Source organism: Thermobia domestica, chromosome 13, assembly GCF_964235325.1.
Source record: "Thermobia domestica chromosome 13, izTheDome1.hap1.1, whole genome shotgun sequence".
In the NCBI taxonomy this organism is placed as follows: Eukaryota; Metazoa; Arthropoda; class Insecta; order Zygentoma; family Lepismatidae; genus Thermobia; species Thermobia domestica.
This window is the reverse complement of record NC_137466.1, coordinates 89,955,823-89,967,566: the sequence shown is the minus strand read 5'-3', so window position 1 is coordinate 89,967,566 and position 11,744 is coordinate 89,955,823. Positions and strand designations below refer to the sequence as shown.

Genomic DNA, 11,744 nt, shown 5'->3' with positions numbered 1-11,744 from the left:
GAAATACACTTCTCATCGACTAATTACTTCCTGTCCTCCTCCACCTTGTCTAAAGCGGGATGTGACGTACTTACTCTTTCCATTCAGACGGAAGAAACAGGAACCAGTTTACAAGGTTTATAGCTCTAAAGTCCGTCTCTTTCATTCGTTTGTTCTGAAATGCCTTTCTAGAGCCTGAATAAAACAAAATGTCACAAAGTTTTTCCATGGCTTCATAAACGACCTTATTTCAATTCTTTCTTTTCTTCAAAGGCTGCATATCGCATCGACCTAGGAAGATGATCCTTGTGAAATCTATGGAAATTGTTAATCATGATTGTTGATTTTGTGCTTCCCAAAGTCTGAAATGAGGGCGCAGAGCTCTAAAAATTACTGACAGAAATAAGTGTTATTCATTTCTTTTCAGTAATTGCAAGCAAGTGTTCCAGTTGGCGTCATTTGGGCAGAAAAGAAGGGTTTAATTGCCCCCCTCCCTTGAGCGTAAGAAATACATATTGTTTGATCACATCTATAGTAATATACTAATAAGAAAAAGTTCGATCCCAGCTCGCGTCAAGTAAACTTGTGGTGGACAAACACCGTGGGCGTGGGTTCTCCCGTTTCCTACCACTATCTTCATTCCACAATTTCCTTCATTGCTCATCCATCTAATAAATCCAAGTACGCCTCATTGCGTCTCTTGTAACCTTTGAAGTTGCCAGCATTCAATAGGTTTTGCCATTCAGATTTAAGCAAATCTGGAGTGTCCCTCAACCCGCCATACGAAACTTCTCTACTAGTTGACCGTAGTTTCGGCCTGCAACAATGTTAATCTTTTGGGCTCAAAACGGCCCCTAAAATGTTGAATAGAACAATATCGACACGGTTTTTGAAAAATTTGAATGAAAACTGGACAATCTACACAAAATTTGGAATCGACCAGCGAAAACGGCACGATTCTAGCACATGTGGTTTTCAAGATCTCATTGTTGAAAAGATCGGGAACATTTTAGTATATAGACTAGCTGAACTGCACACTCTACACAGCGCATCGTTCACATATGAGCGTGGATCTCCATGTTATTCCTCACATCTGTACATGTCACTTTACAGACACAACTGGAAGACGTGTTGATAAAATTTGGCAAGAGATACCATAAAGGGGAGATTTTTTTTCGATTACTTTTTCAATATCTTGCACTGTTTGCAAGATTTAAGTCTACTTCCGGTTGGAGTTTCTAATTCATTTATGATCAATGTTTTCTTTCTTCTTGCATGCGGTATGTAATAAGCAAATACATTATACACACAGTTAATTATAGTGTCAATGATATATGATGTTCATTGGGCAAAACACTCCAAACAATAAAGATTCAAGTTACTTTTAGAATGGAGAAATGGTTATCCTTCGTTTTTTATTATCATTTGGCCATGAAACACTAATTTAACAAAACTTCATTTTGTGTTCTTTTGGCAACACTGCATTACATATGATGTTATTGAGCATGTCTATGGGTACAATGTTTGTGTACTATACTGTTGTGTAAATGTAATTTTGATTACTTTAATCATTTTGAAGTTCTTTCTATGTCAGTGTGTCTTTTGCATTGCTATCTTCACATGATTCTAGATTTATCTTTTCTCTGTATCTCCTGTGTTTCTGATTGTCGGCCCGTAAAACTTCGGATTTCTCACTTTTCTTCACTCCTCTATCGATTGGACATTGTTTGATTAGGCAATGTTACTATCAATATAAGATGTTTCCTTGTGAGAAAGAGTGTTCGCAGCCGCCTCTGGATTCTGCCAAGCGGCACATGTGTGTGTGTTAGAGAGAGAAGCAAATATACAAGAGTACTCAACTCTGCCTCCGGGAACATGGACATCTAAAAGATCACAGCTTCAAGTTAAAATTACGAGTATCAGTTTTATTGAACACTAAATCACTAACACTATACATGTTTCTACTCTATACACAGACAAAGCCAAAAAGAAAAAGAAAATTCACACGTGATCGATCGATCATAAGTGTGCACTTTAGGTTAAAATTTTTAGTTTTCACAGTTATTCATAATTGACACTGGTCACTATTTGTAGTCTCGTTCTCTTCGGAGCAATCCTCTTCTGGAATTTGTCTTCGCCACTCCAATAAGATCCTACTGCTTTCGATGTTTTTCTTCTTGTGTTAGTCCTCTGGACGATGTAATTTTTTTTTTTTATCTTCGAGATCGTTAATCTTTCCACCTTCCAATCAACTAAATTAGCAGAATGTTTTTTTTTTTTTTTTTTTCTCCCATCAAGGCGTTTATAGCGGAGTCCTTCTCGCCCTGAAATTTTGTCGTCTTGTCTCCCCAGAATTAACAGTATCTAGTGGACACAAGATGAAACACAACAACTGACTATTGGGTACGCTGTTCATTACACTTTCACATGATTCTAGTCTCACGTTAATTTATTGGTTGAGTTTCACTAGCGGGTATCAAGCAAAATTGATTTTCTAAACAACGACGACAATCAACAATAGTTGATGATGATTAATATTATTATTATTATTATTATTATTATTATTATTATTATTATTATTATTATTATTATTATTATTATTAAGTATCAATCAAAGCGTTAACTATACATTGTCTGGGCTCAATTTTGTAAACAAAACTGAACACAGCTTCCAGTGAGAATTACAATGAACTTGAGGTGAACAGACCGGTGGCTAACTAAGAACTAACTGTTTACTCTCTGAGTTTCTGTATTTACTTCCGCTAGTTGTCTCTCAAAAGTCGTAGACTCCCTCTATTTTTATTGTTTTCGGGGTTGTTCACCTTTCCCCTTTGTGATGTGCCACCCGCGTTGAGCCGGCTGTATTTTGACAAATTTGTAAATAATGTAAAATTTACGTACACATAAAGTTTATTCACATACCCCTAGTCTGTCTTTGTACCAAAAAATTATTACAATATTATTAAATTACGATTTTATGTTTTGTTTACTAGTCGTGGAAACCCGTTAGGAATCTCCAAGCAGACCTTTTGTGTCTTGTGTTTAGTGAACTCTAGTGACAGACCTTCAGATTACCTTCTAGCAAGCGGGAAATGGTGGACCTGTCTGCTTCTGTCTTTACTTTTATATTCTTTTAAAAATTTGTTATGAAATATTTACATATAACAAACAATAACCATAAATATAATACAGTATATAAGTATTACTTATTTTTGTAGATTCTTGGAGTTGTCATCCCTTTCAAAAGCTAGGCGGAAAGAAATTAGTCTCAGGAGGTGAATCGTCTGCTCATTCCTCCCCCAGACATACCACCCGCCGTCACCCAGGAGTGGCTGAGAAAAATCTTTTTGACTGAATGAAAAGCATGTTGGAAACGAAATATCGATGCGGAGTCACGTAAAACATTTTTCTTGGCTTGTATCGAAGTTTCCATGAACATTTTAATATTGAATATTATTTACGGGGGCGCGGGGGCTCAGTGGTAGAGCGTTCACCTCCGGTGCTTGGGGTCCCTGGTTCGATCTCAACTCGCGCCGTGTAGACTGTGGTGGACAAACACCGTACTCGTGGATTTTCTCGAGGTTCTCCCGTTTCCTCCCACTTTCTTCATTCCACCATTTCATTCATTTCTCATCTTCACCGTCTCCTTTAGCCCAACCGGCATAACCATGGGACGTAAAACTTAAATATTTCATTTTTCATTTTTGAATATTTTTTATTAATAATATACTCTTTAAATCTGATACTCCTGACATAGAATCCAAGTTTTTTTCTTCTTTTGTGCCAAGCTCGTCTACTAGCCAAGCTTCACGTAATGGTTCTTCTCAAAGGCGTGAAGATACAGGACAGATTCAAATTTTAACACCTATTGTAACAAATTTAGCATCAAGGTATTATACCCGCAAACAATAAAGTAAGTTTGGAAGTAACAATAGTTGCTGGTCAATGCTAGTAACTTCATTTCCCTAATTTCTGTTCCATATGGAATATAAACTATAAACCTGCTTCTTTTGGGTTTGCCATCTACTTTAGATTAGCGACTATGTTAGCTCAAAGGTTAATTGAACTCTTGGCTTCTAGCATTGTCACAATGTGTGATGCGAAATTTGAAGAGGAGTGCTTCTTAGAACAGAGACTTTTTTCAGTAATTCATCTAAACTCTAATATAAATACCCTTTTTGAATATAAATACTTTCGTTAATACATACTTATATATCTGAGTTATCCTAATATAATTACAAATTATTACTTAATTTGGCTTTTAATACTATATTTACATTTCGATACATAAATCACGTTGGTGGCAGCTTACAACTCTAATAAGGTTATGAGGGTGAATAAAACTTTGATAGTGAGAATTCCATTAACCTGTTTTAAATTTTCTTGAAGAAATAAAAAACGTTCTCTTACATCCTTATAATAAATTATATTATTTCAAGGCTTCACTTGCCTCTTTCTCGCACTTCCTTGCACTTTTTCAGCTGCGCTGTAAACGATGGAATTCTTCATTCTAAAAAATCTTGTTACTACTTGAATGAAGTAACTTTCAAAATTAAATTCTATACTAGTTCATTCGATACTTCCAAGCCATTATAGAAAAACTCTGAAGTTTGATTCTCTCAAGAATCACAGTTGCAAGGCCAAGAGGTGAACAAACCCTTGAAATTACGTGTGTTATAATTCATTATAAGGGTGTAAGGTAAAATGTTTTTATTCTTTTAAATATCAGATATGCATCCTATAACATCTATCAATAAATATTGTTTTACATTGGTTTATCGAAGGCAAAACTTGAGAGAACTGGAAGAAATTATCTAAGTATGTAGTACATTTCTTTACATAGAACTTTATCAACCTGCAAACTGTATATATAACTTACTATATATATATATATATATATATATATATATATATATATATATATGTGTGTGTGTATGTATGTATTAGGGATGTACCGATATATAGGTATCGGTGATACCGGCAACTTTTGGGAATATCGGTATAAAGGTCCTTTTGGGAAGGACTTTTGGGAATAAAGGTCCTCAATCAGGATCATAGGCACCCGAAGAAAATTTTCTAGGGAGGGCTCATTCCATGGTTGCTATATTACGTCTGGTATTTAATATACGTGGGTTGCTATATTACGTTTACATTTTCGTGAGCCAGGGGGGAGCGGACCCCACCCTGCCCTCCCCCTTCGGGAGCCCATAGTCAGGATAGCAGACCCGTCATTTGAATCCCAAACGAGACAGAGGTTTCAATTCAGAAGAAAATGCTATAGAAAAAACCCAGAAGACGCTCACTTTGTCATTATTTTCTCCTACTTACTGGTTAAAAACAGTTAGTTCTAAAGTTAATAAATAGTTTTATTATTTTTGACTTCGCTTAAATTACCCTCTTATTCTTTTTATGGTGCACTACGCATAGTTTTTTGAACAATAAAAATTTGTAACAGTAATATTCGTTTGCATTATATGTATGCAGGAGCGGCGATTAGGGGAGGCAGGATGCCCCTCACCTTTTTGAAGTGACCCCTTAATGTATATAGTTTCATTTGGAAAAGTAAAGTTTTTGTACGTATTACTGGTTTATAGAAGAAAATTGTTCCATATAATATTTGCCGTGGCGTGAGTACGTATTGGTTGTTTGTGTTCCCCTGGAGTTAAGAAAGCTACATTTATTGCGTTTTAATTGCCACGGAAAATGGCCCAAAAATTAATCTTTTGGAGCGCAATAATTCCAGCATACTTTAATTTCTTCTTACAAGGGCTGTTACAAGGCTTCGATATGTTAGTCAGCTGCTTAGAAACTAATTGAGAGAAAATTTCGCGAAGCAAGAAAAGTCTTTCACAAGTTATTCTTTAGTTGCACAAAAGTCGACAGTTCCTAAAATGCCTTTTCTTCTTTCTAATAGTAAGGAATTCATTGAAAAAAGAGTATTAATAATCAACTTCTACCTTTTTCTTTCTTTTGCCTTCAGTATTTATGATATTCCGCAGTTAGAAATTGGTGGTGAAAAAAAAATTCTTTTTTTACTAGCAGAAACAACAATGCCCTTTTTGCAGACGCAGCAAAGCCTTTTCGTTGGCTTTTTTCTCTGAACAGAAAACAAGAAACAGTTAAGAATGCTCGAAGAGCATTGCCAGAACAAACTTAAAAAGATTTTTTTTTTTCGAATTTATATGAAATTATATATTAAATGTATTTGATTAACTAAATTCAATAGATAACAGGGCGGATTCAGGACGGACTTCTAGGGGGGGGGGATTTTAGAAGTACTTTTAAGAGCTCCAAACTCTGGGATGGATTTTATTTATATATAAAATAAAGTTTCATCTTCTGGGGGGTGGGGCGATTGCTCCGATCGCCCTCCGCCCTGGATCCACCCCTGATAGATAATACATTTACATATTTGGAACCTGCGTTATTAGGGGATCTGTTGAATTAGCTATATTGATCTGTCACTTATCACCATATATATATATTAAAAATGAAGATAGAACCAGTGGCCATCGGTTACTATTTGTTAACAAAATATTCACCATCCTCTTACAGTGCAATAGATACTACGTGTCCCGTGTGACAGCTCGCTGCGTGCACGTGGTGCTCGATGCTGCGTTGCCAGCTTTTGCGTCGGGTATTGAAACTACACGAGTAGAACGAGTGAATTATTTCTTGTTCCCTATCAACATTTACTAAATGTAGAACGCTTATTTAAAAACGCACTTATAAAGGAGACAAACATTATTGTAAATTTCATTGGTACAATAAAAAGCACGGTAAATCCAACCATTCCTCCCTCTGACTTTATTTCTATAGGAAACTTTTATTTTCACTGCAGAAAACAGAAATTTCCATATAGCTGTAGCAAAATTGTTAACATCAATACTGAACCTTGTTTATAATTACTGAACTTACGTTTGTATACCACATATCGCAAACAATACGTCTTCATTTTGAACTCGTGACATTTGTATTGCTATAATTTTAAAAATTAATATATATAGTAGTAAAGAAGAAAGAGAAATGTACTTACGTTTACTGTGTGATTGGGGATACTCCCAGTGAAGAATCACTTTCACTTTCGGAGCTGGAATTAACAGATATTATCACTTCCTCCACACACACTGTTCAAGAATTCCCTCTTTATCCCATTGCTCGTCTAGGGGCTTCTTCGAATGTTGAACAACATTAGCCCAGTCTTCCTCAGTGACACTATCAATTGCTTCTTTTGTAAGTCTTTCCACTTCTGCCACTGTGAATTTTTTATTTTCCTCGCGACGTATCCTTTTACTTGCGCCCAAATATTTTCTATAGGGTTGAAGTGGGCGTGGTAGGGGGGAAGTCTTATGATCTGGTGACCCTTTTCCCTTGCTAATTCGTCGATTCTGTACAAAGGGAATTTGGGCTTGTATATGTCACCAGTTCTAGAAGCTCTGCCTTCTTCATGTCAGGCTCTAACTGCACACTGGTATTGCGCTTGAATCAGTCCAAGACCTCAGACTTCCGGGACTGAGTTGTTGGAGGTTTGTCGAGCATAACAGAATGGTATGGGGCATTGTCCATAACGATGATGGATTTAGGGAATATGTTTTTCAAAAGAGATTCTTGGAACCATTTTGTAAATGTATCGAAGTTCATTTCCTCGTGATAATCACCAGTTCTTTTAGATCTGAAAATGAGTAGGCAGTTGGGACAAAAACCACGAGATGTGCCAGCATGAAGAACAATTATTCTTCCCCCCCCCCTTCCCTATTGGTGCGTTCATTGTACTATGCGCAGTATGATCGGTCCAGCCTTTTTCTAATGTGTGGCCTGCATTGACTCATGTCTCATCTAACCAAACCACATTATTATAATCACATTTCTTCATAGCTCTGAGGTACCGACAACGCCAAGCCACGATGTCACTTCTTTCCATCAGCACTGTGCGTTTGGAGAATTTATTAAATTCGAACCCCAGATCTATGAGACAGCTTCTAAGTGAGAACTTACTTCTGTGGAACAAATTTGCTTCTTTAAGGCTGGCGTGGAGCTTGCTTAATGTAGTGCTAATTAATGCTTAATGGATGCTCTTTGCGCATATAATAAGAGTAAATGTGGCGACGAAGGGCATCGCGCTGGAATGAATGGAGATTTGTGACCTTTTCATAGCAGCGATGTTTTCCTGGAGTTTCAAGCAGTACCTGCGATGGTCCAGGCTCGTCCTTGTTCTTCCTTCTCCTCAAGTTCTTCCTCTTTTCTTATTTTTTATTTCCCAATTCGCGCCACTGTTTTTCTGCTAATTTTAAGGGCAGCCGCTGTCCTTTCTGTAACTCGATTTACATCGATAAGAGGACCACCATTTTCTCTTTCCCACTCAAAGTATTCGCGTAGTGAACACACCATCTCGCGAGCTTGGCCTCGTAAAGCGACACCCTGTCCACTTTTTGAATATTTCTTTAAGTGGCCCATAGACGATCCACGGTTTGTGCAAACATCATGTTTGTGCAAACACTGTGTTTGCACAAACATTCGGCCATACACGGTTCAACTGTTTGTACAAACTTCAGTTCAATTTTGAGTTTGATCGCGTAAACATGTTCACTGAAGCAGCTCGTTTAGCGATAGTAATTGCTTGTGCTTTGGAAGCGAAAAGACCTGCGAAACCAAAACGGAAGAAGAGGGTGTGGAGGAAAGAGTGGTTCAAGAAACGGTCTAAGTTTAGTCATCAAAATTTACCTAGGTAATAGCCGAACTTAAGATAAGTTCGACTGTGGACTATAAAAATTATTTACGAATGGATTCAACTACATATGGTGAAATACTGGGAAGTTCGTGTAAACAATTATTGAACGAGTTGGATATGGAAAAAGTTTGCACAAACAGCCTTGTTTGCACAAACCGTGGACCGTGTGTGGGCTCTATTACAGGCGAGTGAATTCTTCGTCGCCCCCTTCTTCGACGAACAAGATTTGAACTTTCTCCCACTTCATCCATTTTAGAGGACGGACACACACACACACGCACAAAAGAGAGAGAGAGAATCAGAAATAAATAATGCACTAAACACTGAAGTACCGTATACACGAAACACGAAATTATTCACTGCAAGTAAATCTCAGTTTTATAAAATCAAATGACACAAAAGAGAACTAAAACGAATGCTACCAGCAGGTCCACTACTCAAGTTGACATCCGACTAAAACAATGGGCAACGTGCGGAGAGGGTGGAATGTTTACCACTGCAGAGCGAGAGAAATGAGCCACTATAATTGGCTGAACGTGCTGTTGGCGTAGAAACAGTCCTTCTTGGCTGATTGTTATGACCACGTGCAGGAAGAAAAAAAACAGAGGAAAACAACTCTCACACGGGAGAAGTTGTATAAATTGAATTATAGGTATTGATCAACACCAGTATCATCTCTGTATGACTTAGGGTTCCCGAGATATGACTCTTTAAATCTGAAATCGAAACTTTTTTGGCCAATATCTGGAGGAACGGTGTCCAGTTGGTTAGTGGCCTCCGCTTACTATCTAGTACCAAAATGTTCACCGTCGTCTTAGGTATTGATCAACACTGATATCATCTCTGTATGACTTACCGTTCCCAAGATATTGGCGAAACAGTTCCGATTTTGGAAGATTTAAGAAGTTTAAGATGTTTATGAGCAAGAAACAAATATTTTCTTAGGTCTTCGTTGTTTGAGTTCGAAGGAATAGTTTAGTACAAAGGGCTAGTACATACTTGCGTTGATCTTGCCAATTTACTTAATAAAATATGAAATACGATATACGGTATTTTAACTAAAAAAAATAGTATCCTATTAATTATACAATCTTTTGTCAAAGTGTTAGAAACAATCAGGAAAACTAACATTGATCTACAAATATTCAGATCATGTCTTGCTCCTTACACTTTTAACGTTCAATCGCCGCCACTGTATGTATGTAATAGAGACTAGTAAATACAATGAATTATGAAAGTACATTATCACTCTAAATATCAATCACTGAGTCTTAGAATTAAGTTTACACTATATAAGTATTTCCTGCTTTTTAATTCATTTTATGTGAGCTGGATTATATTTAGAGCAAATATATTTTTTATATGGAACCAAATATGAAATTCTGCTTTTTGTCTTTTTATGTCAAATTTTTGCCTTATATACCCTATTACAATGTTGTCCATTTCATTATTCTGAAAATTCCTGATAATATATAAGAAATGTGTCCAAAAGTATCGGTATTCGGTATCGGCAGTATGGGCCTCCTCGGTATCGGTGAAAAAGTGGTATTGGTACATCCCTAATATATATATATATATATATATATATATATATATATATATATATATACTAGCATCAATTACCCGCTTCACTGGTTAAATTAAGAAGAAATAGTAATATGTTTCTCTAATCAGTCACTTTTTACTATTGCTAACGCGCTCCTTGATATTGGTCATTTTCGTTTATTTTTATATATACCCTCTCCTCGCCACGGCATCAGAAGTGTCATTATTCATCTCAGCAACCCTGAAAATTGTGAATTCGACACTGATATTGCTCATTTTGATTATATATATATATATCCTCATCCCCTCCTACAATTTTTTCGGGGCTGAATTTGTATTTAAATGGCAACAGAAGTGTTACTGTTCATCTCAGCGACCTCAAAAACTATAGATTCGACACTAATATCGGTCATTTTCAATCATTTGTAAATGTCTTTCCCCTCCTTTAAGTTACATCGTCAAAGTGATATGACAAAAATTATCTCATGTTCGAACTTCATATAGGTTGAAAATTTGATCGAGATTGGTCAGGTGGTTCAAGAGTGAAGTCACATAGACAGTCACTTTCATTTTTATTTTTTTACATATATATCTCCCCCTCCCCTACGTTGCAACGTCAAAGTTAAATTATAAAAATTATCCCAAGCCCGAACGTCATCTATGTTGAAAATTTGATCGAGATCGCTTGGGTGGTTCAAGAGTTATCAAGTTTTATTTATTTTTATATATGTGTCCCCTCCCCTCCTCCTCCCCTAAGTTCTACTGTTAAAGTGATATTATAAAAAAACACTTCAGGTCCGAACCTCATCTATGTTGAAAATTTGGTTAAGATCGGTCGGGTGGTTTAAACGTGATGAAGTCACAAAGATAGTCACTTTTATTTTTACTTTTTTTTTTTTTTTTTTTTTTTTTTACATATATTTCCCCTCTCCCCTTCGTTGCACTGTAAAAGTGAAATGAAGAAAACATCCCAGTCCCAAACCTTATCTATGTTGAAAGTTTGATCGAGGTCGGTGGGGTGGTTCAAGAGTTACTAAGTTTTATTCATTTTCATATATTCCCCCTCCTCTAAGATCTACTGTCAAAATGAAATGATAAAAAACTTCTCAGGTTTGAACTTCATATATGTTGAAAATTTGATTGAGATCGATCGGGTGGTTCAAAAGTAATTAATTCACGAATATAGTCACTTATTTTTATATTTATTGATTTTTGTATCTCCCCCTCCACCCCTCCCCTACATTGATCCGTCACAGTTAAATGATAAAAATCATCCCAGTCGCGAACCTCATCTACATTGAAAATTTGATCAAGATCGGTCAGGATAAGTTTTATTTATTTTTTTCTGTCCCCCTCCTCCTCCTCTCCTCCCCTAAGTTGTACCATTAAAGTAAATAGCTAAAAACACTCTCAGGACAGAACCGCATCTACGTTGAAAATTTGATCGAGATCTGTCGGGCGGTTCAAGAGATTAAGAGTCACAAACAGTAAC

The 11,744-nt window shown here is 36.5% G+C and overlaps 1 protein-coding gene across 2 annotated transcripts in view; it reads left to right on the top strand.

Annotated features, from left to right (window-relative positions):
- Positions 1–11,744, top strand: part of LOC145668320 (uncharacterized) — a 68,299-nt gene that overhangs the window by 21,466 nt on the left and 35,089 nt on the right. The window lies entirely within an intron of this gene.